A 25,625-nucleotide genomic window follows, 5' to 3' on the forward strand; every position below is an offset into this window, starting at 1 on the left:
ATCCTATCCTGTGTGATACTGTCTGCTGAGCTGTGTATCTAATCCTATCCTGTGTGATACTGTCTGCTGAGCTGTGTATCTAATCCTCTCCTGTGTGATACTGACTGCTGAGCTGTGTATCTAATCCTCTCCTGTGTGATACTGTCTGCTGAGCTGTGTATCTAATCCTATCCTGTGTGATACAGTCTGCTGATCTGTGCTCTAATCCTATCCTGTGTGATACTGACTGCTGAGCTGTGTATCTAATCCTATCCTGTGTGATACTGTCTGCTGAGCTGTGTATCTAATCCTATCCTGTGTGATACTGTCTGCTGGCTGTTATCTAACCTATCCTGTGTGATACTGTCTGCTGAGCTGTGTATCTAATCCTATCCTGTGTGATACTGTCTGCTGAGCAGTGTATCTAATCCTATCCTGTGTGATACTGTCTGCTGAGCTGTGTATCTAATCCTATCCTGTGTGATACTGTCTGCTGAGCTGTGTATCTAATCCTATCCTGTGTGATACTGTCTGCTGAGCTGTGTATCTAATCCTCTCCTGTGTGATACTGACTGCTGAGCTGTGTATCTAATCCTATCCTGTGTGATACAGTGTCCTGTATGTGAGTGACCAGTATGACGAGTGCTAGCTCTTGTGGTTGTGATGCCAGTCCCGCTGTTGATAGGGCAGTCCGGGGCCCAGAGAACATTCCGTGCTGAGAACGTTCCCGGACATCACTGACCCTCTGTTCTCGGGCAGATGGCGCAGGCCCAGCCAGAACAATAAGGAACATTAAACTCCGGAGGGCCACTTGTCACGCTAGACCCCGGGCCACGCGGCTGATCTCTCTATCGATCTATCTCTGTCTCTCTGTCTATGTCTCTGTCTCTCTGTCTATGTCTCTGTCTCTCTGTCTCTCTGTCTCTGTCTCTCTGTCTCTGTCTCTGTCTCTGACTCTCTGTCTATGTCTCTGTCTCTCTGTCTATGTCTCTGTCTCTCTGTCTATGTCTCTCTGTCTCTGTCTCTCTGTCTCTGTCTCTCTGTCTCTGACTCTCTGTCTATGTCTCTGTCTCTCTGTCTCTCTGTCTATGTCTCTGTCTCTCTGTCTATGTCTCTCTGTCTCTGTCTCTCTGTCTCTGTCTCTCTGTCTCTGACTCTCTGTCTATGTCTCTGTCTCTCTGTCTATGTCTCTGTCTCTCTGTCTATGTCTCTGTCCGTCTTCTCTGCGGTGACCGGTTTGGCGGCTCTTTCTGACCTCTTGGTTTCTATGTGACATGGGCACAATTACCTGTGAGTGACACAGGTAGGTATGTGTGGTGCGGGTTAGCGGGCGTGTGTGGCGTGCTTAGAGGATTACACAGAGTTAATAACACCAGCCTTCATCCACCTCTTTGTTAACCCTTGCCCTGCCATGCCCCGGGTGGTCAGAGGCTTCTCAGAGGCGGTTGCTTTGGGCTCTCTGATTCTGGGGCCCCTCCAGGCTTCTGTATAATGAACCTTTCTAATAGACTTTATCTCTATTTACTTACATTTATGACAGTTTTAGGTGTAAAGGTTTCTGAACAACGACTCCAGTCATCCGCCCACACCAGGAGGATGTGCCTCGCTCTCTGTAATTGACCCCTTTGTGTTTCAATTCCTCACCAGTCTCAACATCACTGCTTGCTGTCAGTGAGTCTGAAAGCCCCAGCCTCAGGTATCTCTCCTGCACTACTACACTGTGACAAACCATCACCTGTGTCTGAATCAGGATGGGTTTTCAGCCTTTGTTTTCTTTAATTGACACGAAGCAGAGGTCTTGAAACACAAAAAAATGCAATATGTTGCTATGACAGTGGAGATCCCCTGGGCAGAGCAACCCCCCAAACTTCCATGTCCCCACCCCCGTCCCTCAGGAGTGTCCACAAGAGCTGGCAATCTACCCCGGGGGCAGGGCAGTCATCCTGTCCAGGTGGAGGAGGGTGGAGCGAGGCCTTTGATGTCCACAGCTGACCCGCTGAGGGGGCGGCCGCGCTCGCCCTGTGGGTGGCACATTCCTGTGACGCTCAGTATCACTCCCTGAATGGTTTCCTGTCTGATCACCAATGTGAGTCAATGAGGGAAGAGGAGCGGGTAGGTACCAGGGTGAGCGCCGCGGCTGCTGTCTCTTTATATAGACTGTGCCGCTGTCTCTTTATATAGAATGTGCCGCTGTCTCTTTATATAGAATGCGCCGCTGTCTCTTTATATAGACTGTGCCGCTGTCTCTTTATATAGAATGTGTCTCTTTATATAGAATGTGCCGCTGTCTCGTTATATAGACTGGGCCGCTGTCTCTTTATATAGACTGGGCCGCTGTCTCGTTATATAGACTGGGCCGCTGTCTCTTTATATAGAATGCGCCGCTGTCTCTTTATATAGACTGGGCCGCTGTCTCGTTATATAGACTGGGCCGCTGTCTCTTTATATAGAATGTGTCTCTTTATATAGACTGGGCCGCTGTCTCGTTATATAGACTGGGCCGCTGTCTCTTTATATAGAATGCGCCGCTGTCTCTTTATATAGACTGGGCCGCTGTCTCGTTATATAGAATGGGCCGCTGTCTCTTTATATAGAATGTGTCTCTTTATATAGAATGTGCCGCTGTCTCGTTATATAGAATGGGCCGCTGTCTCTGTATATAGAATGCGCCGATGTCTCTTTATATAGAATGTGCCGCTGTCTCTCTATATAGAATGTGCCGCTGTCTCGTTATATAGAATGCGCCGCTGTCTCTGTATATAGAATGCGCCGATGTCTCTTTATATAGAATGTGCCGCTGTCTCTTTATATAGAATGGGCCGCTGTCTCTTTATATAGAATGTGTCTCTTTATATAGAATGTGCCGATGTCTCTTTATATAGAATGCGCCGATGTCTCTTTATATAGAATGTGCCGCTGTCTCTTTATATAGAATGGGCCGCTGTCTCTTTATATAGAATGTGCCGCTGTCTCTTTATATAGAATGCGCCGCTGTCTCTTTATATAGACTGGGCCGCTGTCTCTTTATATAGAATGTGTCTCTTTATATAGAATGGGCCGCTGTCTCTTTATATAGACTGCTGTCTCTTTATATAGCATGCGCCGCTGTCTCGTTATATAGAATGTGCCGCTGTCTCGTTATATAGAATGGGCCGCTGTCTCTTTATATAGAATGGGCCGCTGTCTCTTTATATAGAATGCGCCGCTGTCTCTTTATATAGAATGTGCCGCTGTCTCTTTATATAGAATGTGCCGCTGTCTCTGTATATAGACTGGGCCGCTGTCTCTTTATATAGACTGGGCCGCTGTCTCTTTATATAGACTGGGCCGCTGTCTCTTTATATAGAATGTGCCGCTGTCTCTTTATATAGACTGGGCCGCTGTCTCTTTATATAAACTGGGCCGCTGTCTCTTTATATAGAATGCGCCGCTGTCTCTTTATATAGAATGCGCCGCTGTCTCTTTATATAGAATGTGCCGCTGTCTCTTTATATAGACTGTGCCGCTGTCTCTTTATATAGACTGGGCCGCTGTCTCTTTATATAGAATGCGCCGCTGTCTCTTTATATAGAATGCGCCGCTGTCTCTTTATATAGAATGCGCCGCTGTCTCTTTATATAGAATGTGCCGCTGTCTCGTTATATAGAATGGGCCGCTGTCTCTTTATATAGAATGCGCCGCTGTCTCTTTATATAGAATGTGCCGCTGTCTCTTTATATAGAATGCGCCGCTGTCTCTTTATATAGACTGGGCCGCTGTCTCTTTATATAGAATGTGTCTCTTTATATAGAATGGGCCGCTGTCTCTTTATATAGACTGCTGTCTCTTTATATAGCATGCGCCGCTGTCTCGTTATATAGAATGTGCCGCTGTCTCGTTATATAGAATGGGCCGCTGTCTCTTTATATAGAATGGGCCGCTGTCTCTTTATATAGAATGCGCCGCTGTCTCTTTATATAGAATGTGCCGCTGTCTCTTTATATAGAATGTGCCGCTGTCTCTGTATATAGACTGGGCCGCTGTCTCTTTATATAGACTGGGCCGCTGTCTCTTTATATAGACTGGGCCGCTGTCTCTTTATATAGAATGTGCCGCTGTCTCTTTATATAGACTGGGCCGCTGTCTCTTTATATAAACTGGGCCGCTGTCTCTTTATATAGAATGCGCCGCTGTCTCTTTATATAGAATGCGCCGCTGTCTCTTTATATAGAATGTGCCGCTGTCTCTTTATATAGACTGTGCCGCTGTCTCTTTATATAGACTGGGCCGCTGTCTCTTTATATAGAATGCGCCGCTGTCTCTTTATATAGAATGCGCCGCTGTCTCTTTATATAGAATGCGCCGCTGTCTCTTTATATAGAATGTGCCGCTGTCTCGTTATATAGAATGGGCCGCTGTCTCTTTATATAGAATGCGCCGCTGTCTCTTTATATAGAATGTGCCGCTGTCTCTTTATATAGACTGTGCCGCTGTCTCTTTATATAGACTGGGCCGCTGTCTCTTTATATAGAATGCGCCGCTGTCTCTTTATATAGAATGCGCCGCTGTCTCTTTATATAGAATGCGCCGCTGTCTCTTTATATAGAATGTGCCGCTGTCTCGTTATATAGAATGGGCCGCTGTCTCTTTATATAGAATGTGCCGCTGTCTCTTTATATAGAATGTGCCGCTGTCTCTTTATATAGACTGGGCCGCTGTCTCTTTATATAGAATGCGCCGCTGTCTCTTTATATAGAATGCGCCGCTGTCTCGTTATATAGACTGGGCCGCTGTCTCTTTATATAGAATGTGCCGCTGTCTCTTTATATAGAATGCGCCGCTGTCTCTTTATATAGCATGCGCCGCTGTCTCTTTATATAGAATGTGCCGCTGTCTCTTTATATAGAATGTGCCGCTGTCTCTTTATATAGACTGGGCCGCTGTCTCTTTATATAGAATGCGCCGCTGTCTCTTTATATAGAATGCGCCGCTGTCTCTTTATATAGACTGGGCCGCTGTCTCTTTATATAGACTGGGCCGCTGTCTCTTTATATAGACTGGGCCGCTGTCTCTTTATATAGAATGCGCCGCTGTCTCTTTATATAGACTGGGCCGCTGTCTCTTTATATAGACTGGGCCGCTGTCTCTTTATATAGAATGCGCCGCTGTCTCTTTATATAGAATGCGCCGCTGTCTCTTTATATAGACTGGGCCGCTGTCTCTTTATATAGACTGGGCCGCTGTCTCTTTATATAGACTGGGCCGCTGTCTCTTTATATAGAATGTGCCGCTGTCTCTTTATATAGAATGGGCCGCTGTCTCTTTATATAGACTGGGCCGCTGTCTCTTTATATAGACTGGGCCGCTGTCTCTTTATATAGAATGGGCCGCTGTCTCTTTATATAGAATGCGCCGCTGTCTCTTTATATAGAATGGGCCGCTGTCTCGTTATATAGACTGTGCCGCTGTCTCTTTATATAGAATGCGCCGCTGTCTCTTTATATAGAATGCGCCGCTGTCTCGTTATATAGAATGGGCCGCTGTCTCTTTATATAGAATGCGCCGCTGTCTCTTTATATAGAATGGGCCGCTGTCTCTTTACATGAAGGATCTATGTCGCTGTGTCTCCCCTCTTTATTACAGTGTGCGCTGTCTCTTTATATAGACTGGGCCGCTGTCTCTTTATATAGACTGCGCCGCTGTCTCTTTATATAGAATGCGCCGCTGTCTCTTTATATAGAATGGGCCGCTGTCTCTTTATATAGAATGGGCCGCTGTCTCTTTATATAGAATGTGCCGCTGTCTCTTTATATAGAATGTGCCGCTGTCTCTTTATATAGACTGGGCCGCTGTCTCTTTATATAGAATGGGCCGCTGTCTCTTTATATAGACTGGGCCGCTGTCTCTTTATATAGAATGCGCCGCTGTCTCGTTATATAGACTGGGCCGCTGTCTCTTTATATAGAATGTGCCGCTGTCTCTTTATATAGAATGTGCCGCTGTCTCTTTATATAGCATGCGCCGCTGTCTCTTTATATAGAATGTGCCGCTGTCTCTTTATATAGAATGTGCCGCTGTCTCTTTATATAGACTGGGCCGCTGTCTCTTTATATAGACTGCGCCGCTGTCTCTTTATATAGAATGCGCCGCTGTCTCGTTATATAGACTGGGCCGCTGTCTCTTTATATAGAATGTGCCGCTGTCTCTTTATATAGAATGCGCCGCTGTCTCTTTATATAGCATGCGCCGCTGTCTCTTTATATAGAATGGGCCGCTGTCTCTTTATATAGAATGTGCCGCTGTCTCTTTATATAGAATGCGCCGCTGTCTCTTTATATAGAATGCGCCGCTGTCTCGTTATATAGACTGGGCCGCTGTCTCTTTATATAGAATGTGCCGCTGTCTCTTTATATAGCATGCGCCGCTGTCTCTTTATATAGAATGGGCCGCTGTCTCTTTATATAGAATGTGCCGCTGTCTCTTTATATAGAATGCGCCGCTGTCTCTTTATATAGAATGCGCCGCTGTCTCGTTATATAGACTGGGCCGCTGTCTCTTTATATAGAATGTGCCGCTGTCTCTTTATATAGAATGCGCCGCTGTCTCTTTATATAGCATGCGCCGCTGTCTCTTTATATAGAATGCGCCGCTGTCTCTTTATATAGAATGTGCCGCTGTCTCTTTATATAGACTGGGCCGCTGTCTCTTTATATAGACTGGGCCGCTGTCTCGTTATATAGACTGGGCCGCTGTCTCTTTATATAGACTGCGCCGCTGTCTGTTTATATAGAATGGGCCGCTGTCTCGTTATATAGACTGCGCCGCTGTCTCGTTATATAGACTGCGCCGCTGTCTCTTTATATAGACTGCGCCGCTGTCTCTTTATATAGAATGGGCCGCTGTCTCTTTATATAGAATGGGCCGCTGTCTCTTTATATAGAATGGGCCGCTGTCTCTTTATATAGAATGGGCCGCTGTCTCTTTATATAGAATGGGCCGCTGTCTCTTTATATAGAATGGGCCGCTGTCTCTTTATATAGAATGGGCCGCTGTCTCGTTATATAGACTGGGCCGCTGTCTCTTTATATAGACTGGGCCGCTGTCTCTTTATATAGCATGCGCCGCTGTCTCTTTATATAGAATGTGCCGCTGTCTCTTTATATAGACTGCGCCGCTGTCTCTTTATATAGCATGCGCCGCTGTCTCTTTATATAGAATGTGCCGCTGTCTCTTTATATAGACTGCGCCGCTGTCTCTTTATATAGAATAGGCCGCTGTCTCTTTATATAGACTGCGCCGCTGTCTCTTTATATAGACTGCGCCGCTGTCTCTTTATATAGAATGCGCCGCTGTCTCTTTATATAGAATGCGCCGCTGTCTCTTTATATAGAATGGGCCGCTGTCTCTTTATATAGAATGCGCCGCTGTCTCTTTATATAGAATGCGCCGCTGTCTCTTTATATAGAATGTGCCGCTGTCTCTTTATATAGACTGGGCCGCTGTCTCTTTATATAGAATGCGCCGCTGTCTCTTTATATAGAATGCGCCGCTGTCTCTTTATATAGAATGGGCCGCTGTCTCTTTATATAGAATGCGCCGATGTCTCTTTATATAGACTGCGCCGATGTCTCTTTATATAGACTGGGCCGCTGTCTCTTTATATAGAATGTGCCGCTGTCTCTTTATATAGAATGGGCCGCTGTCTCTTTATATAGAATGCGCCGCTGTCTCTTTATATAGACTGGGCCGCTGTCTCTTTATATAGACTGGGCCGCTGTCTCTTTATATAGACTGGGCCGCTGTCTCTTTATATAGACTGGGCCGCTGTCTCTTTATATAGACTGCGCCGCTGTCTCTTTATATAGACTGCGCCGCTGTCTCTTTATATAGAATGAGCCGCTGTCTCTTTATATAGAATGCGCCGCTGTCTCTTTATATAGAATGCGCCGCTGTCTCTTTATATAGAATGCGCCGCTGTCTCTTTATATAGAATGCGCCGCTGTCTCTTTATATAGAATGGGCCGCTGTCTCTTTATATAGAATGGGCCGCTGTCTCTTTATATAGCATGCGCCGCTGTCTCTTTATATAGAATGCGCCGCTGTCTCTTTATATAGAATGCGCCGCTGTCTCTTTATATAGACTGGGCCGCTGTCTCTTTATATAGACTGGGCCGCTGTCTCTTTATATAGACTGGGCCGATGTCTCTTTATATAGACTGCGCCGCTGTCTCTTTATATAGACTGGGCCGCTGTCTCTTTATATAGACTGGGCCGCTGTCTCTTTATATAGACTGGGCCGCTGTCTCTTTATATAGAATGCGCCGCTGTCTCTTTATATAGAATGCGCCGCTGTCTCGTTATATAGAATGGGCCGCTGTCTCTTTATATAGACTGGGCCGCTGTCTCTTTATATAGACTGGGCCGCTGTCTCTTTACATGAAGGATCTATGTCGCTGTGTCTCCCCTCTTTATTACAGTGTGCGCTGTCTCTTTAAATCCTGCAATGATTGACATTTCTTTGAGAGCGGTCCCTTTAAATCTGACTGCATGGCGTCATAGCTGGGCGTGACTCCTGGACTTTCTAATAATCTGCGCCGTCCCTTTAAGGCCACAGTGTACAGCGCTCCTCTGCATGTGGTGCTGTCTCTTTAGAGTTCGGCAGCGGTTCTTCACACTCTCCTTGTGGTGCTGTCTCTTTAAATCCTGCTGCTGTAGGGGAGGCACAGTTAATCATGTTTTGTAATTTGGCGCTGGCCCTTTAAAGAATATTGTGTCACTGTCGCTTTAAATGAGACGGCTGCCTGTTCGCGGCTGCTCGTTAACCCTTTCCCAGGCAGGTCCTGTCAGCGCGGCGCCGCCTGCAGGCAGAGCTGTCGGGACTTGCAGGGACCGCTCTTCCTCATTCCTCAGTCACACGCGGAGCGGGAGGTGAGTACCACTGTGCGTCCTGGCACCTGAGGGGTCAGTGTCACCTGGGGCAGATGATGGGAGGCGTAGTACATGAGGAGCGTGCTCTGTCAGTGGTAAACAACAGAAAGGTTGTGATGGCAGCATCTCTGCAGACTGTTCCACCAGTGTGTTGTGTGTGAGACTGCAGAGCATCGCCCCTGCCCTCCCTCCTATCACTTTCAGTCCTGCTCTTATCTCTGTCACTTCAGGGTCTTGTCTGATCTCAGGGTTGTGTGATGCAGGATATAGGGAGGGCTAGCCTGCAGTGCACAGTGTGGGAGATGCTCTGCAGAGCTTGTGACCCTGCCGCTTGTATTATACTCCAGAGCTGCACTCACTATTCTGCTGGTGCAGTCACCGTGTACATACATTACTTATCCTGTACTGATCCTGAGTTACATCCTGTATTATACTCCAGAGCTGCACTCACTATTCTGCTGGTGCAGTCACTGTGTACATACATTACTTATCCTGTACTGATCCTGAGTTACATCCTGTATTATACCCCAGAGCTGCACTCACTATTCTGCTGGTGCAGTCACTGTGTACATACATTACTTATCCTGTACTGATCCTGAGTTACATCCTGTATTATACTCCAGAGCTGCACTCACTATTCTGCTGGTGCAGTCACTGTGTACATACATTACTTATCCTGTACTGATCCTGAGTTACATCCTGTATTATACCCCAGAGCTGCACTCACTATTCTGCTGGTGCAGTCACTGTGTACATACATTACTTATCCTGTACTGATCCTGAGTTACATCCTGTATTATACTCCAGAGCTGCACTCACTATTCTGCTGGTGCAGTCACCGTGTACATACATTACTTATCCTGTACTGATCCTGAGTTACATCCTGTATTATACTCCAGAGCTGCACTCACTATTCTGCTGGTGCAGTCACCGTGTACATACATTACTTATCCTGTACTGATCCTGAGTTACATCCTGTATTATACTCCAGAGCTGCACGCACTATTCTGCTGGTGCAGTCACTGTGTACATACATTACTTATCCTGTACTGATCCTGAGTTACATCCTGTATTATACTCCAGAGCTGCACTCACTATTCTGCTGGTGCAGTCACTGTGTACATACATTACTTATCCTGTACTGATCCTGAGTTACATCCTGTATTATACTCCAGAGCTGCACTCACTATTCTGCTGCTGCAGTCACTGTGTACATACATTACTTATCCTGTACTGATCCTCAGCAACATCCTGTATTATACTCCAGAGCTGCACTCACTATTCTGCTGGTGCAGTCACCGTGTACATACATTACTTATCCTGTACTGATCCTGAGTTACATCCTGTATTATACTCCAGAGCTGCACTCACTATTCTGCTGGTGCAGTCACTGTGTACATACATTACTTATCCTGTACTGATCCTGAGTTACATCCTGTATTATACCCCAGAGCTGCACTCACTATTCTGCTGGTGCAGTCACTGTGTACATACATTACTTATCCTGTACTGATCCTGAGTTACATCCTGTATTATACTCCAGAGCTGCACTCACTATTCTGCTGGTGCAGTCACTGTGTACATACATTACTTATCCTGTACTGATCCTGAGTTACATCCTGTATTATACCCCAGAGCTGCACTCACTATTCTGCTGGTGCAGTCACTGTGTACATACATTACTTATCCTGTACTGATCCTGAGTTACATCCTGTATTATACTCCAGAGCTGCACTCACTATTCTGCTGGTGCAGTCACCGTGTACATACATTACTTATCCTGTACTGATCCTGAGTTACATCCTGTATTATACTCCAGAGCTGCACTCACTATTCTGCTGGTGCAGTCACCGTGTACATACATTACTTATCCTGTACTGATCCTGAGTTACATCCTGTATTATACTCCAGAGCTGCACGCACTATTCTGCTGGTGCAGTCACTGTGTACATACATTACTTATCCTGTACTGATCCTGAGTTACATCCTGTATTATACTCCAGAGCTGCACTCACTATTCTGCTGGTGCAGTCACTGTGTACATACATTACTTATCCTGTACTGATCCTGAGTTACATCCTGTATTATACTCCAGAGCTGCACTCACTATTCTGCTGCTGCAGTCACTGTGTACATACATTACTTATCCTGTACTGATCCTCAGCAACATCCTGTATTATACTCCAGAGCTGCACTCACTATTCTGCTGGTGCAGTCACTGTGTACATATAGTACTCATCCTGTACTGATCCTGAGTTACATCCTGTATTATACTCCAGAGCTGCACTCACTATTCTGCTGGTGCAGTCACTGTGTACATACATTACTTATCCTGTACTGATCCTGAGTTACATCCTGTATTATACTCCAGAGCTGCACTCACTATTCTGCTGGTGCAGTCACTGTGTACATATAGTACTCATCCTGTACTGATCCTGAGTTACATCCTGTATTTCTTTTATTAAAATTTTAAAACAAACAGATAAATAAATATATAAAACAGAGACCAAACCAACCATACAGGACATGATGCTCCTCAGCGCGGCGCAGACAGCACCGGTCCAGCCCACTCGCCACAGAACACCAGCTATGTACAATATTTACAATATCTATGTACATGTACTAACCTTCCTGATCCGGTTGCACCTACCTACACTTAACAAATACAGAAGTTAAACTTACAAAAAGCCCACCCACCACCACCCCAATGCAACACACAATTTTTTTTATTTTTTATAATATATATATAGATATATATATATATATATATATATATATATATATATATATATATATATATATATATATATATTTTTTTTTTAATTTATTTTTTTTTTTTATTTATTTATTTTTTTTTTGGGTCCCTGAGCTGGTCCCGCATCCCATGCCCCCAGTACATGATAATAGACGTCCATGAACCAGCCCAGGATTTTCTTATATGTCCCAAAGTCCCCAATGTTCCATGGAACCCTCCCCCCATTTACCCACCACCCAACCTAACACTACACCCGACAACTCAACCTATACAAATATACAAATATATATAGACATAAAGACATATAAACTACATTACATAGTACATAGTACATTACATAGTAGACCTTAACCTCACCACCCACCGTGAGGCTTTTCAGCCACACACAACCCATTAAAGCCCAAGTTTGGCGCCTGCAAGCCCTATGTCCTCATACAGCCACCAAAACAAAACAAAAATCTACAGTGTCAGCTTCAGCCCACCACCGGGAGGGGAGACAACAGGCTAGGGTACCCTAAAGGCAAAACCCCTCCAGAGGAGAGAGGCTCTACCCGCCCCCAACCTCTCGTACTCCAGAGAGCGCACCTTCACCAGGTCTCCGAGAATGTTCCTAACCACCTCATCCTCGGGGAGGATTTTGCGTTGCGTCGAAACTAAACACCGTGCATGCCACGTGTAGTACCTGACCACTGAGCTGACTAGGAATAAAGTGCAAAGGTCCCTACCACCCAGGTGTCTGAATGCTCCATAGGCCCATTCCGCATAGGAGAGAGTGACCAGCCTAGGCCAGCCAATGGAGGTCCCCACCCTGGTGTAAACCTCTGTGTTAAAGGGACAATGAAGCAGGAAGTGGTCCATGCTTTCCAGCACACCACCGCACTCCTCACGGGGACACCCCCTGTCCTCAGAGCTCCTACACTTCAGATTGTCCCTCACACACAGTTTCCCATGGAAACAGCGCCAAGTCAAGTCAAAGAACTTCAAGGGGATCCTATTGGAATTTAAAAGCCGTAACCCAACCCTCAGATCCCGACCTGGGCAGTCCCTGAGGGCCAGAGGTTTCTGGAAATGGGTCAACAGAACCCTCTGGTCAAGGAGTCTCCTTGACTGAGTCCTGATTTCCCACATCCCCAGACCCCACCGACGTAATACCTTCAGAACCAGGGCAGCATAAGCCGGGAGATGCCCATGTGGTGTGCGGAGATCCTTCACTTGCCCCCCTGTCTCCCATTCCTGGAAGAAAGGCCGAAACCATCCCCGACAGGAGGCTACCCACAGAGGAGCCCTCTCTTGCCAGAGGTTCGAGAGATTAATCTTAATAAAGGTGTTCACCAGGAACACCACAGGGTTGACCATACCCAACCCTCCTAGTCTCCTCGTACGGTAAGTAACCTCCCTCTTGACAAGGTTCAGTCTGTTTCCCCATAACATCTGGAAGAACAGACTGTAGACCCGAGTCCAGAAAGGTTCCGGCAAGACGCACACACTGCCCAGATATAACAGCAAAGGGATCAGGTAGGTTTTGATAATGTTCACCCTTTCCCTGAGGGTTAAAGACCAACCCTTCCACTGGTCCACCTTCTGAGCGGCAATCTTAAGCCTGCTATCCCAGTTTTGATGGGGGTAATCCCCCTGGCCAAATTCAATGCCAAGGACTTTTGTAGATTCCTGGGGCTCTGGAAGGGTGTCCGGGAGATCAAAACCAGGATCTCCACCTCCCAGCCAGAGACTCTCACACTTATCTCGGTTGATCTTGGACCCAGATGACTCTGAGTAGCGCTCTACCTCAGACAGTACCCACTCTGCCTCCCCTCTCGAAGACACAAAGATAGTTACGTCATCAGCATACGCCACCACCCTCAGTGTAGTCTCCGGAGCCGCCCGGTCCATCCCGATGCCCGCCAACGGCCCACGATCAACCCCTCTAAGGAAGGGATCGATCGCGAACACGTACAAAAGCGGGCTCAGAGGACAACCCTGGCGAACCCCAGATCCCACCCCAAAAGGACGCCCAATCCAACCATTCACAAGCGGGAAACTCTCTGCCCCTGCATACAAGGTCTTAAGCCAATCAACAAACCCCCCGGGCAGGCCATATCTCAGAAGGACAGACCAGAGGTACTCGTGGTTAACACGATCAAATGCTTTTGCCTGATCCAAGGACAGCATGTACCCCTTCCAGTGACCTGCCCTGCCCTGCTCCACGGCCTCCCGGACACTGAGCACAGCACTAAAAGTACTGTGGCCGGGAACAGAGCAATGCTGGGCCCCAGAAAGGAGCTGGGGTGCAAACTTCACCAGCCGATTAAATAGCACCTTTGCCAAAATCTTTCTGTCCACACCGAGGAGCGCTATGGGACGCCAATTCTCAATGTGGAAAGGATCTTTACCCTTTGACAGGATGATCAGGGCCGACCTCCTCATTGACTTTGGTAGAGTACCCGAGGAGAGACACTCATTTAATACCTCAGTCAAGAGGGGAACTAAGGTGTCCTTAAAGGTCTTGTAAAACTCAGATGTTAAGCCATCCGGACCAGGTGATTTTTTGGGAGCAAGCCCCTCAATCACCAGACTGACTTCCTCTTCACTGATCATTTCCGTCAAACCGTCAAGAGAGGGGTCCACCCCTGGTTCAGGGACAGTTTCAGCCAGGAAAGCCGATATCTTATCACGATCAAGATCCCTCCTTGCCATGAGATGTGAGTAAAAGGATCTGACAACCTCCAGGATCCCTGATCTGGACCTTCTCAGAGAACCCGTACTATCAATCAGTCCTGACACAATCTTACTACTCACTGACATCCTGCAGTTTTTGTAAGGGTCGGGCGAGCGGTATTTCCCGTAATCCCTCTCAAAAACCAAAGATGCGTGCCTATCGTACTGACACCTCATAAGCAAAGACTTCACTCTGGAGATCTCCTCACGGCTACCCCCAGTCGAGACAAGACGTTCGAGTTTCCTCCTCAAGCCCTGATACAGGCGATACTTACTCAGACTCCTGAGGCTCGAGAGCTGGCGGAAGAATCTCCCCACCCTTTCCTTGAAGATCTCCCACCACTCAGACTTACTGCCGCAGAGATCCAGCAATGGTACCTGGCTCTGAACGAAATCCTCAAAGGACCGTCTTATCTCCGCTTCTTCCAAGAGAGACGAATTGAGCCTCCAGTAGCCCCTTCCCATTCGGGGGGTCTCTGCAACATTCAGAGAAAACAAAATCATACAGTGGTCGGAGAACTCCACCTCCACAGCGGACACGGCTGAAGAGACGGCTTCCTCCTTTAAATAAAACCTGTCTATTCTAGACCTACAACTAGCCCTATGATAGGTGAACCCCGGGTGTCCTGGGGTGTGCCGGATGTGGACATCCACCAGACGAGCCTCACTAGCTATTTTATTAAGCGCAATGCTGTCGTAAGTCAGCTTGTCCCTGGAACCTCCCCAATCCTGGGGCCTCGTGACAGTATTGAAGTCCCCTCCAAAGACCACCTGCCGACTTGTAAAAAGATAGGGCTTGATCCTCATGAAGAGACACTTACGGTCCCACTTGGACTGGGGACCATAGATGTTAATTAGACGAAGTTCTTGTCCCCTCATGAGGACATCCAGGATCAGGCACCTCCCCATTTCTAATTCAATAACCCGTCGGCATTCTACCGGTGCAGTAAAAAGGACTGCCACCCCGCTATACGGCTCGGCCGCAAGAGACCAGTAGGAGGATCCGCGTCGCCACTCCCTTTTAGCTTTAAATACAGATGCCAAATCTGGCAGCCTGGTCTCCTGCAAAAACAAAATGTCAGCTTCAACCCGGCTGAAAAAATCAAAGGCCGCAAATCTAGCCGTATCTGACTTAATGCTGGCGACATTAATGGACGCCAGCGTCAACGGAGTGAGTGCCGCCATCATGGGTGATTGAATTAGATGGCTTTCTTTTCCCACTGCCCCCACCAACTTTTTCATCAGATGATGGCTTACCCCTCTTCAAACAAACAGATGTGTCCATTTCACCTCTGCCCTTGTGCTCTGACTCCAAGCCAGCCCCCACCCCTGAGGACATGTTTTCCCCAGTAGAAGGAGGCTCGGCGTCCCCCGCAGGCCCAGGTGTCACCGCGACTCCCGAAACCTCCCCACCGGCTCCCTCCCCTGAGGAGGGGGAGGTGTCACCAATGGCTTGGAACCGGTTTGAGAGACTAATCAGAGGGGGGTTGGTTGTACCTTCCTTTGGCATCTGGCTTTGGGTGGGAGAAGATCTTAAATCTCCCTTTTTCCCTGTACGTTTATTACCCTGCTTTTGCCATCCCCCACTTCCCCCGTCATGGGGGGATAATGAGGAGATGGCACCTTCCTCTTCCTGGATCCTCCTAATTTCCTCATCCAGCTCACTGTCCCTTTGGGCCTCAGCAGTAGCAGCAGTCTCAGGGGTGAGATCAGGGGTCATCCCAGCTTCCCCAGTTGCCTGAGGTTCCCGGGATTCACCCATCTCCCTCTCCCTTCGGCGATTTTCCTGACGCCTCAGTTGGGCAGGCGTCTTTTGCTTACTTTTCTTCCCTGGCCCCTCTGTTCCTTCACTTCTGCCAGCCCCTGCCCCAGTAGAATTGGCCTCACGGCTTCCTCCCGCCGGGGCATTGACCGCATTGGCAAAGGAATGAGGGCAGCGACTGAATGGGTGACCTAAGTCACCACACAGGTGACACCTAATCTCTGCACATGATGCAGCGAGGTGGCCAATCTCCCCACACAGCGCGCACTTCTGTACAGTGCAGTTAGCACTGAAGTGTGTGGGGCTGCCGCATCTGTGACAGAGCTTCGGCTGACCCTGGTAGAAAATCTGGATGCGATCCCTTCCAAGGAAGGTGGCAGATGGTATGTGAGTAACTGTGTTTCCTAAAAGCCTAAGTTTTACCATGAACGTCCAGGCCCCAGACCAGATGCCATGTTCATCCCTGTTCTTCTTGGGAACCTCCACCACCTCCCCATATCGGCCGAGCCACGTCATGATGTCAATACACGAGAGTGACTCGTTACGGGTTAGAACGGTCACCCTCTTCACATTGTTCTGACGAGACACTGCCTGGACGGCAAAATCTCGCCAGCTGGGCTCGTCCTTTGCCATCTCATAGTTCGACCAGAAGAGCTCAAGTCCCTCCGGCCGAACAAAGCTGACATCGAACTCAGGGGTCCCATAGGGATGTATCAAGGCGTAGATGTCTGTCGCCTTGAAGCCCATCTTTAGAAGGAGCTCAACAACTTCTGATCTTGAAGGACATGTATCACTGCCCCTCCACCTCAGACGGACCACATTCCTACGGAGAGCACCCTGCCCAGCTGTCGGGAGGGACCACGTGGTCTCCCCGCTCCTTTGCTCTCGGAAGGCTGAGAGGCCATGCCTATCTATCCAAAAGGATAGATCAACCTCCCTCCCCTCTACATTGATTGTGCTCTCCCCTCTCTTTAGAGCCTCCAGAAGACGCCGCTGCAAAACGCCGTCCCCAGAGCCAGAGGACAAGGAGGGTCCCCTACTCACCCCGGCCGTGACAGTAGCAAAACTGCGCACAGGGGCTGCCACAGCCGGGGGGGCAACCGGACCAGGTTCCACACCCTCCCCGCTTACCAAAGACCCTCCACCACCCACTTCCATATCTTCCATCCCCAAACCAGCCTTACTTACAACAGATTCTGCGACCTCCCTTCCTTCCCTCCTAACACCATTCACTCCACCATCCAAACCCCCAGACATATTTTTATTAAAAATAATTTTCTGCCCCCCACCTGCTCCCTCACTCATACTGGCTGAACCGGTGTGTTTTGGTGTAATTATTGGTACCTCAGCATCACTGGGCCCTGGGGTCGGAGCTGCCCCCAAAAGACAGACCACAGCCCCAACCCCACTTTTATCATTGCCCTCCGCTTCCTCAGTACTACCATTTACAACTTTTGGACGCCGCTGATCCATTACCGGGCGCCACTGATCCAAACGCTGCTGATCTGTTCTTTCATGGCGCCGCTCATCTGGACCAGCAGCGCCAATACAAAACAAAGGCTTTGGCCTCAGTTCTTGACCTTCATTGGGAGGCGTAACCGTCATAGCTCCGACAGCTCCTTCATGCCTCTGCTGGCCCGAGGGAACAGCGTCATCAGCGGTTGGAGCCATCGGAGCTCCTGCAGCCATCTGTGGCGTGGAGCCACCCCCTCCTCCCATCAGGGAGCAAACTCCAGCGCCAGAGATTTTTCTCTTATCCTCCGCAGTAACCTTCCTGTCCGGCTTTTCAGCCGGTGTCGCACCAGCTCCATCCCCGTTACTGCAAACAGAGACGGAGCTCACCACCATATCGGATACCTCGCTCTCCCCTCTCTCCTGCACCGAGTCCACTGCAGGACACGGGCTGGGCTGAGAAGAGGGGCTAATACAGTGAGCCGGCCCTGCGGTCGACCCGGGGGTCCCAGGGAGGGGGGTGTATACATATCTTACCTGCTCCTGGAGCTTGGTCTTCTTAGCCTTTTTCTTTCCTTCCCCAGGCGTCTCCGGTGGCAACTCATCACCAAAGCATAAGTCCTGGAAACGCACTGGGGACTCCAGGAGCTGGATCTCCTCCACTAGGGCCCCTCCCGGGCCGCAGGTCTCATACTCATCCCCCGAGCCGCAGCTGGGTGACCTTGCTATTTGGCGTGCAGGGGGCCCACTGTACGGAATCTGCTCCTGCAGGCTGCCAGGTGGATCTTGCTGGTCATCATCATCATCCTCCTCCTGCACGACTGGTTCCTTCTCCACCTGGCTGTCAGGCTGCTGCCCCATCTGCCCCTTCTCCTCCGCCATCTTCCGAAAACGTTCCTCGTTTAGGAGTTTTTCCTTAAACGGGCCGCTTTTATCTCGGAGTACAGTCCGCCTTTGCTCAATCTCGCCAATGTCAGCTTGTAGCTGCTTTATTTGGCTCTCCAGCCCCTGCTTCTTCCTCTTTGGGGCCACTCCAACACAAGACCTCAAGCCGCGCAGCTCCTCCCGGAGCCTCCTCAGGGTCTTAGTCGCGTCTTCGTACTCACGGAGGTGGCTCATGACCCGGGATCCGTAGGTGGAAATGGACTCCCGGGCCCTCAGTACGCCCCAGCCTTCCTCCTCAAGATCTGCTTCACCTCCGTGAACACTCGGCTTTTGCTGGGCCCCGGAAGGGCCACTCTCACCCATGCTGGCATTCGGGTCCTCCTTAGCGGATCCAGCCTTGCGGCTCTTCCTACTACCCTCAGACTCAGGGGAGACAGAAGCCACATTACTGCGACTCCTGCCAGATCTTCTTACCCCTGAGTCCTCCATGCAGGCCAAACGCTGGCTTCTCCTGTCCCCTGAAGGCCTGCCGCTGGGAACAGGAGCCTGGGGCTTGCTTCCCTCGCTCATGCCTGAGAACCCACTCTCCCCCTGGGGAGGAGAGAGCCGGCCTCAGGTGGATAGATTTTCCTCCAAACGCTCAGGAGCAGCAGCAGCAGCAGCAGCTACACACAGCCACAGGCGACCACACCCACAGGTAATCGCAGCTCAGGAACAGCTGGTCCAGAGCTGCACTCACTATTCTGCTGGTGCAGTCACTGTGTACATACATTACTTATCCTGTACTGATCCTGAGTTACATCCTGTATTATACTCCAGAGCTGCACTCACTATTCTGCTGGTGCAGTCACTGTGTACATACATTACTTATCCTGTACTGATCCTGAGTTACATCCTGTATTATACTCCGGAGCTGCACTCACTATTCTGCTGGGGCAGCCATTGTGTACATACATTACTTATCCTGTACTGATCCTGAGTTACATCCTGTATTATACTCCAGAGCTACACTCACTATTCTGCTGGTGGAGTCACTGTGTACATACATTACTTATCCTGTACTGATCCTGAGTTACATCCTGTATTATACTCCAGAGCTGCACTCACTATTCTGCTGGTGGAGTCACTGTGTACATAACCTTACTTATCCTGTACGGATCCTGCGTTACATCCTGTATTATACCGCAGAGCTGCACTCACTATTCTGCTGGTGCAGTCACTGTGTACATACATTACTTATCCTGTACTGATCCTCAGTTACATCCTGTATTATACCCCAGAGCTGCACTCACTATTCTGCTGGTGGAGTCACTGTGTACATACATTACTTATCCTGTACTGATCCTGAGTTACATCCTATATTTTACTCCAGAGCTGCACTCACTATTCTGCTGGTGCAGTCACTGTGTACATACATTACTTATCCTGTACTGATCCTCAGTTACATCCTGTATTACACTCCAGAGCTGCACTCACTATTCTGCTGGTGCAGTCACTGTGTACATACATTACTTATCCTGCACTGATCCTGAGTTACATCCTGTATTATACTCCAGAGCTGCACTCACTATTCTGCTGGTGCAGTCACTGTGTACATACATTACTTATCCTGTACTGATCCTGAGTTACATCCTGTATTATACTCCAGAGCTGCACTCACTATTCTGCTGGTGCAGTCACTGTGTACAGACATTACTTATCCTGTACTGATCCTGAGTTACATCCTGTATTATACTCCAGAGCTGCACTCACTATTCTGCTGGTGTAGTCACTGTGTACATACATTACTTATCCTGTACTGATCCTGAGTTACATCCTGTATTATACTCCAGAGCTGCACTCACTATTCTGCTGGTGCAGTCACTGTGTACATACATTACTTATCCTGTACTGATCCTGAGTTACATCCTGTATTATCCTCCAGAGCTGCACTCCCTATTCTGCTGGTGCAGTCACTGTGTACATACATTACTTATCCTGTACTGATCCTGAGTTACATCCTGTATTATACTCCAGAGCTGCACTCACTATTCTGCTGGTGCAGTCATTGACTACATACTTGACATTACTGTTTTGTTGCAGTGTGGTCTCTGAACATTCAGCTGTGTGCAGTGACAGGTGCGGTGCTATGGATCAGTGAGGGTTTGCATGGGGCGGTATTACTGTGCGCGCTCAGTTCCGCCTCCTCCTGTGCAAAACACCTGGGACATTTGCATTTTTTTGAAAGGCAAATATTGACTTTGTGTTAGAAGTGAGATGGAAAGAGCCAATGAAAGGAGATGTGTCCTCACATTATATAATACTGCACGGTACCGCTCCTCCTGTGTATGTGGACGGTGCACAGTACCGCTCCTCCTGGATGTATGGACGGTGCACAGTACCGCTCCTCCTGGGTGTATGGACGGTGCACAGTACCGCTCCTCCTGTGTGTGTGGACGGCGCACGGTACCGCTCCTCCTGTGTGTGTGGACGGCGCACGGTACCGCTCCTCCTGGGTGTGTGGACGGCGCACGGTACCGCTCCTCCTGGGTGTGTGGACGGCGCACAGTACCGCTCCTCCTGGGTGTGTGGACGGCGCACAGTACCGCTCCTCCTGGGTGTGTGGACGGCGCACAGTACCGCTCCTCCTGGGTGTGTGGACGGCGCACAGTACCGCTCCTCCTGGGTGTGTGGACGGCGCACAGTACCGCTCCTCCTGGGTGTGTGGACGGCGCACAGTACCGCTCCTCCTGGGTGTGTGGACGGCGCACAGTACCGCTCCTCCTGGGTGTGTGGACGGCGCACAGTACCGCTCCTCCTGGGTGTGTGGACGGCGCACAGTACCGCTCCTCCTGGGTGTGTGGACGGCGCACAGTACCGCTCCTCCTGGGTGTGTGGACGGCGCACAGTACCGCTCCTCCTGGGTGTGTGGACGGCGCACAGTACCGCTCCTCCTGTGTACGGCGCACAGTACCGCTCCTCCTGTGTACGGCGCACAGTACCGCTCCTCCTGTGTACGCCGCACAGTACCGCTCCTCCTGTGTACGGCGCACAGTACCGCTCCTCCTGTGTACGGCGCACAGTACCGCTCCTCCTGTGTACGGCGCACAGTACCGCTCCTCCTGTGTGTGGACGGCGCACAGTACCGCTTCTCCTGTGTGTGGACGGCGCACAGTACCGCTCCTCCTCTGTGTCTGGACGGTGCACAGTACCGCTTCTCCTGTGTGTGGACGGCGCACAGTACCGCTCCTCCTGTGTACGGCGCACAGTACCGCTCCTCCTGTGTGTCTGGACGGTGCACGGTACCGCTCCTCATGTTATATGCTCTCTGCACATTTCCTGCTCTTCCTTTCTTTTTTCCTGTGTGGTTAAATTGACAGCGCTCTGTACTAATAATGTGCACCAGCGGCACAGGATGCAGGGGAGGGGACGTGAAGGGTTAATGTGCAGGGGTCTATTCTGCTGTTTTGGGGGGGGGGGGGGTGTATATTGCTGAGCGGCTGTAAAGCTGGGTGCCAGGATGGAGGTGGCAGGACAGCGACAACAAATGTTGCAACGTCCTGAGTATGAAACCACAAGGGCTTTAATGGGGAAGTAATAAAACAAAGCGGAAGGAAGGCGCAGGCCCCGGGGAATGTCCTCAGAGTGGTTTTGGCCCCACATTAAAGGACAGATAGATTGTCTCACAGCTCTTCGTTCCCGCCGAACCTATGGGGAAAAGACTGGGAGGACGCCTCCTGCTGGCCAAGGAACTGCGGAAAGACCCAGATAGCCCATGGTGGGTCTCAGATCCCAGACTGACCGTGTGAGGCCATCTGTGGAGTCCCAGACTGACCGTGTGAGGCCATCTGTGGAGTCCCAGACTGACCGTGTGAGGCCATCTGTGGAGTCCCAGACTGACCGTGTAAGGCCATCTGTGGAGTCCCAGACTGACCGTGTGAGGCCATCTGTGGAGTCCCAGACTGACCGTGTGAGGCCATCTGTGGAGTCCCAGACTGACCGTGTGAGGCCATCTGTGGAGTCCCAGACTGACCGTGTGAGGCCATCTGTGGAGTCCCAGACTGACCGTGTGAGGCCATCTGTGGAGTCACTGATCCTCCAACTAGAACATCCCTCATGCCGCAAGGATTGGTCACAACCCCGCCTGATCAGAAGCAAGCCACGGACGGCCGTGGCTGATCTATTACTGGGCGCCAGGTACACTGAACAGAGTGCAGACCGCGGTATTGAGACACAACTATATGAAATAAGCAGAAATACTGCATACAAGGCGGCACCTCCTTATAAAAATATATACTTTATTAGAAAGTCCAAAGAATAAAATGATTGTATACGATGACAGCACTGTGTGTGCACTAGACATATGTACCTACAACCGCCAGAGTAATGTATAATACAGCAGTAGAGCAGGATAAAGAAGGCATCAAAAATTGCAGATACTTATCAGAATAAAAATATCAGCGGGCATGGTGTGTCGGTAAAATACGCCCCACGCGTATCGCCAGGTCAAACTGACTTCCTCGGGGGTCTCTTAACTCTTAACCCTCCAGGGGCAATTGAGCATTTAAGATATTCCTAACAACTTATGTGCCTCCATAGTTAAATATCTGGGACCCCTGAGGAAGCCAGTTGGACCTGGCGATACGCGTGGGGCGTATTTTACCGACACACCATGCCCGCTGATATTTTTATTCTGATAAGTATCTGCAATTTTTGATGCCTTCTTTATCCTGCTCTACTGCTGTATTATACATTACTCTGGCGGTTGTAGGTACATATGTCTAGTGCACACACAGTGCTGTCATCGTATACAATCATTTTATTCTTTGGACTTTGTGCTTTCTAATAAATTATATCTTTTTATAACAAGACGTGCAGCCTTGTATGCAGCATTTCTCTCTGCTTATTTCAGACAGGTGCACTAATATTAGGCAGTACATTGAGTGTCATTTGGGTGCCAGGTGTGGTAGTATTTGGCAGTATATGGAGTATTTTGTTGGGCACCAGGTGCGGTAGTATTTGGCGGTATATGGAGTATTATTGGGGCACCGTGTGTGGTAGTATTTGTCCGCTTACGGAGTATTATTTTGGTACCGGTACGGTAGTATTTGACGGTATATGGAGTATTATTTGGCCACCAGGTGTGGTAGTATTTGGCACTATATGGAGTATTATTTGGGTGTCAGGTGTGGTAGTATTTTTTAGTACATGGAGTTTTATTTCGGCACCAGATGTGGTAGTATTTGGCAGCATATTGAGTATTATTTTGGCAACAGGTGCGGTAGTATTTGGCAGTATATGGATTATTATTTCGGCACCAGGTGTGGTAGTATTTGTCAGCATTTTGAGTATTATTTTTGGCACCAAGTGCGGTAGTATTTGTTAGTACATGGAGTATTATTTAGGTACCAGGTGTGATAGTATTTGACGGTATATGGAGTATTATTTGTGCACCAGGTGCGATGATAGTATTTGTCAGCATATGGAGTATTATTTTGGCAACGGATGCTGTAGTATTTGTCAGCATATGGAGTATTATTTCGGTACCAGGTGTGATAGTATTTGGTATATGGAGTATTATTTGTGCACCAGATGCGGTAGTATTTGACGGTATATGGAGTTTTATTTGGGCACCAGGTGCGATAGTATTTGGCAGTATATGGAGTACTATTTCGGCACCAGGTGCGGTAGTATTTGGCGGTATATGGAGTTTTATTTGGGCACCAGGTGCGATAGTATTTGGCGGTATATGGAGTATTATTTGGGCACCAGGTGCGGTAGTATTTGGCGGTATATGGAGTATTATTTGGGCGCCATCCTCCCCTTGTATTAACCGCTCCTTCGCTGGAAGCCTCACAGGTCCGTGGACACATGACTGATAAAGCCGCTCTGCACTGTCCGCCCGCTGTGCCGCTCCAGCGCCCGTCAGTCATGTGACTTTTAGGGAAGCGTCTCCGCGATCACAAGTGATGGCAACAGTATTCTGTGAGACCTGGTTACAGGAGGAACTCCCAACATCCGCCCTGAAAGAGGAATCCGATGGTTTCCTTCCTCCTTCACATGAACCGTGGCAGAACATCGCCCATAGTGATAGATCCTGCAGAGTATTACACCTCTGACATCTAGAGATCTGCAGAACATCGCTCTGTCCTCTCTACCTCCTGACAGATGCACAGTGATATATCCTGCAGAGTATTACACCACTGACCTCTATAGAGATCTGCAGAACATCGCTCTGTCCTCTCTACCTCCTGACAGATACACAGTGATATATCCTGCAGAGTATTACACCTCTGACCTCTCTAGAGATCTGCAGAACATCGCTCTATCCTCTCTACCTCCTGACAGATACATGGTGATATATTCTGCAGATTATTACACTACTGACCTCTAGAGATCTGCAGAACATCGCTTTGTCCTCTCTACCTCCTGACAGATACATTGTGATATATCCTGCAGATTATTACCACTCTGACCTCTCTAGAGATCTGCAGAACATCGCTCTGTCCTCTCTACCTCCTGACGGATACATAGTGATAGATCCTGCAGATTATTACCCCTCTGACCTCTCTAGAGATCTGCAGAACATCGCTCTGCCCTCTCTACCTCCTGACAGATACATAGTGATATATCCTGCAGATTATTACACCTCTGACCTCTCTAGAGATCTGCAGAACATCGCTCTGTTCCCTCTACCTCCTGACAGATGCACAGTGATATATCCTGCAGAGTATTACACCTCTGACCTCTCTAGATCTGCAGAACATCGCTCTGTCCTCTCTACCTCCTGACAGATACACAGTGATAAATCCTGCAGATTATTACACCACTGACCTCTTTACAGATCTGCAGAACATCGCTCCGTCCTCTCTACCTCCTGACAGATACATAGTGATATATCCTGCAGATTATTACACCTCTGACCTTTCTAGATCTGCAGAACATCGCTCTGTCCTCTCTACCTCCTGACAGATACAGTGATATATCCTGCAGATTATTACACCTCTGACCTCTCTAGATCTGCAGAACATCGCTCTGCCCTCTCTACCTCCTGACAGATACACAGTGATATATTATGCAGATTATTACACCACTGACCTCTCTAGAGATCTGCAGAACATCGCTCTGCCCTCTCTACCTCCTGACAGATACAGTGATAGATCCTGCAGATTATTACACCACTGACCTCTC

At 48.8% G+C, this 25,625-nt stretch overlaps 1 protein-coding gene across 4 annotated transcripts in view; it reads left to right on the forward strand.

Moving 5' to 3' along the window:
- Positions 1-25,625, forward strand: part of SEMA4A (semaphorin 4A) — a 66,342-nt gene that overhangs the window by 22,672 nt on the left and 18,045 nt on the right. The window contains exon 1 of one of the 4 annotated variants that reach the window (XM_044272246.1): positions 1,187-1,282. The exons of 1 other annotated variant lie outside the window; for it this stretch is intronic. The gene's annotated coding sequence lies outside the window, so the exon portion shown is untranslated. Of the gene's footprint in view, positions 1-1,186; positions 1,283-2,066; positions 2,092-8,710; positions 8,887-25,625 lie in introns of those variants that run through there. 2 more of the 4 variants (XM_044272247.1, XM_044272244.1) reach the window with 2 other exon arrangements.

The sequence above is a fragment of the Bufo gargarizans genome, chromosome 11 (genome assembly GCF_014858855.1).
Source record: "Bufo gargarizans isolate SCDJY-AF-19 chromosome 11, ASM1485885v1, whole genome shotgun sequence".
NCBI classification, from domain to species: Eukaryota; Metazoa; Chordata; class Amphibia; order Anura; family Bufonidae; genus Bufo; species Bufo gargarizans.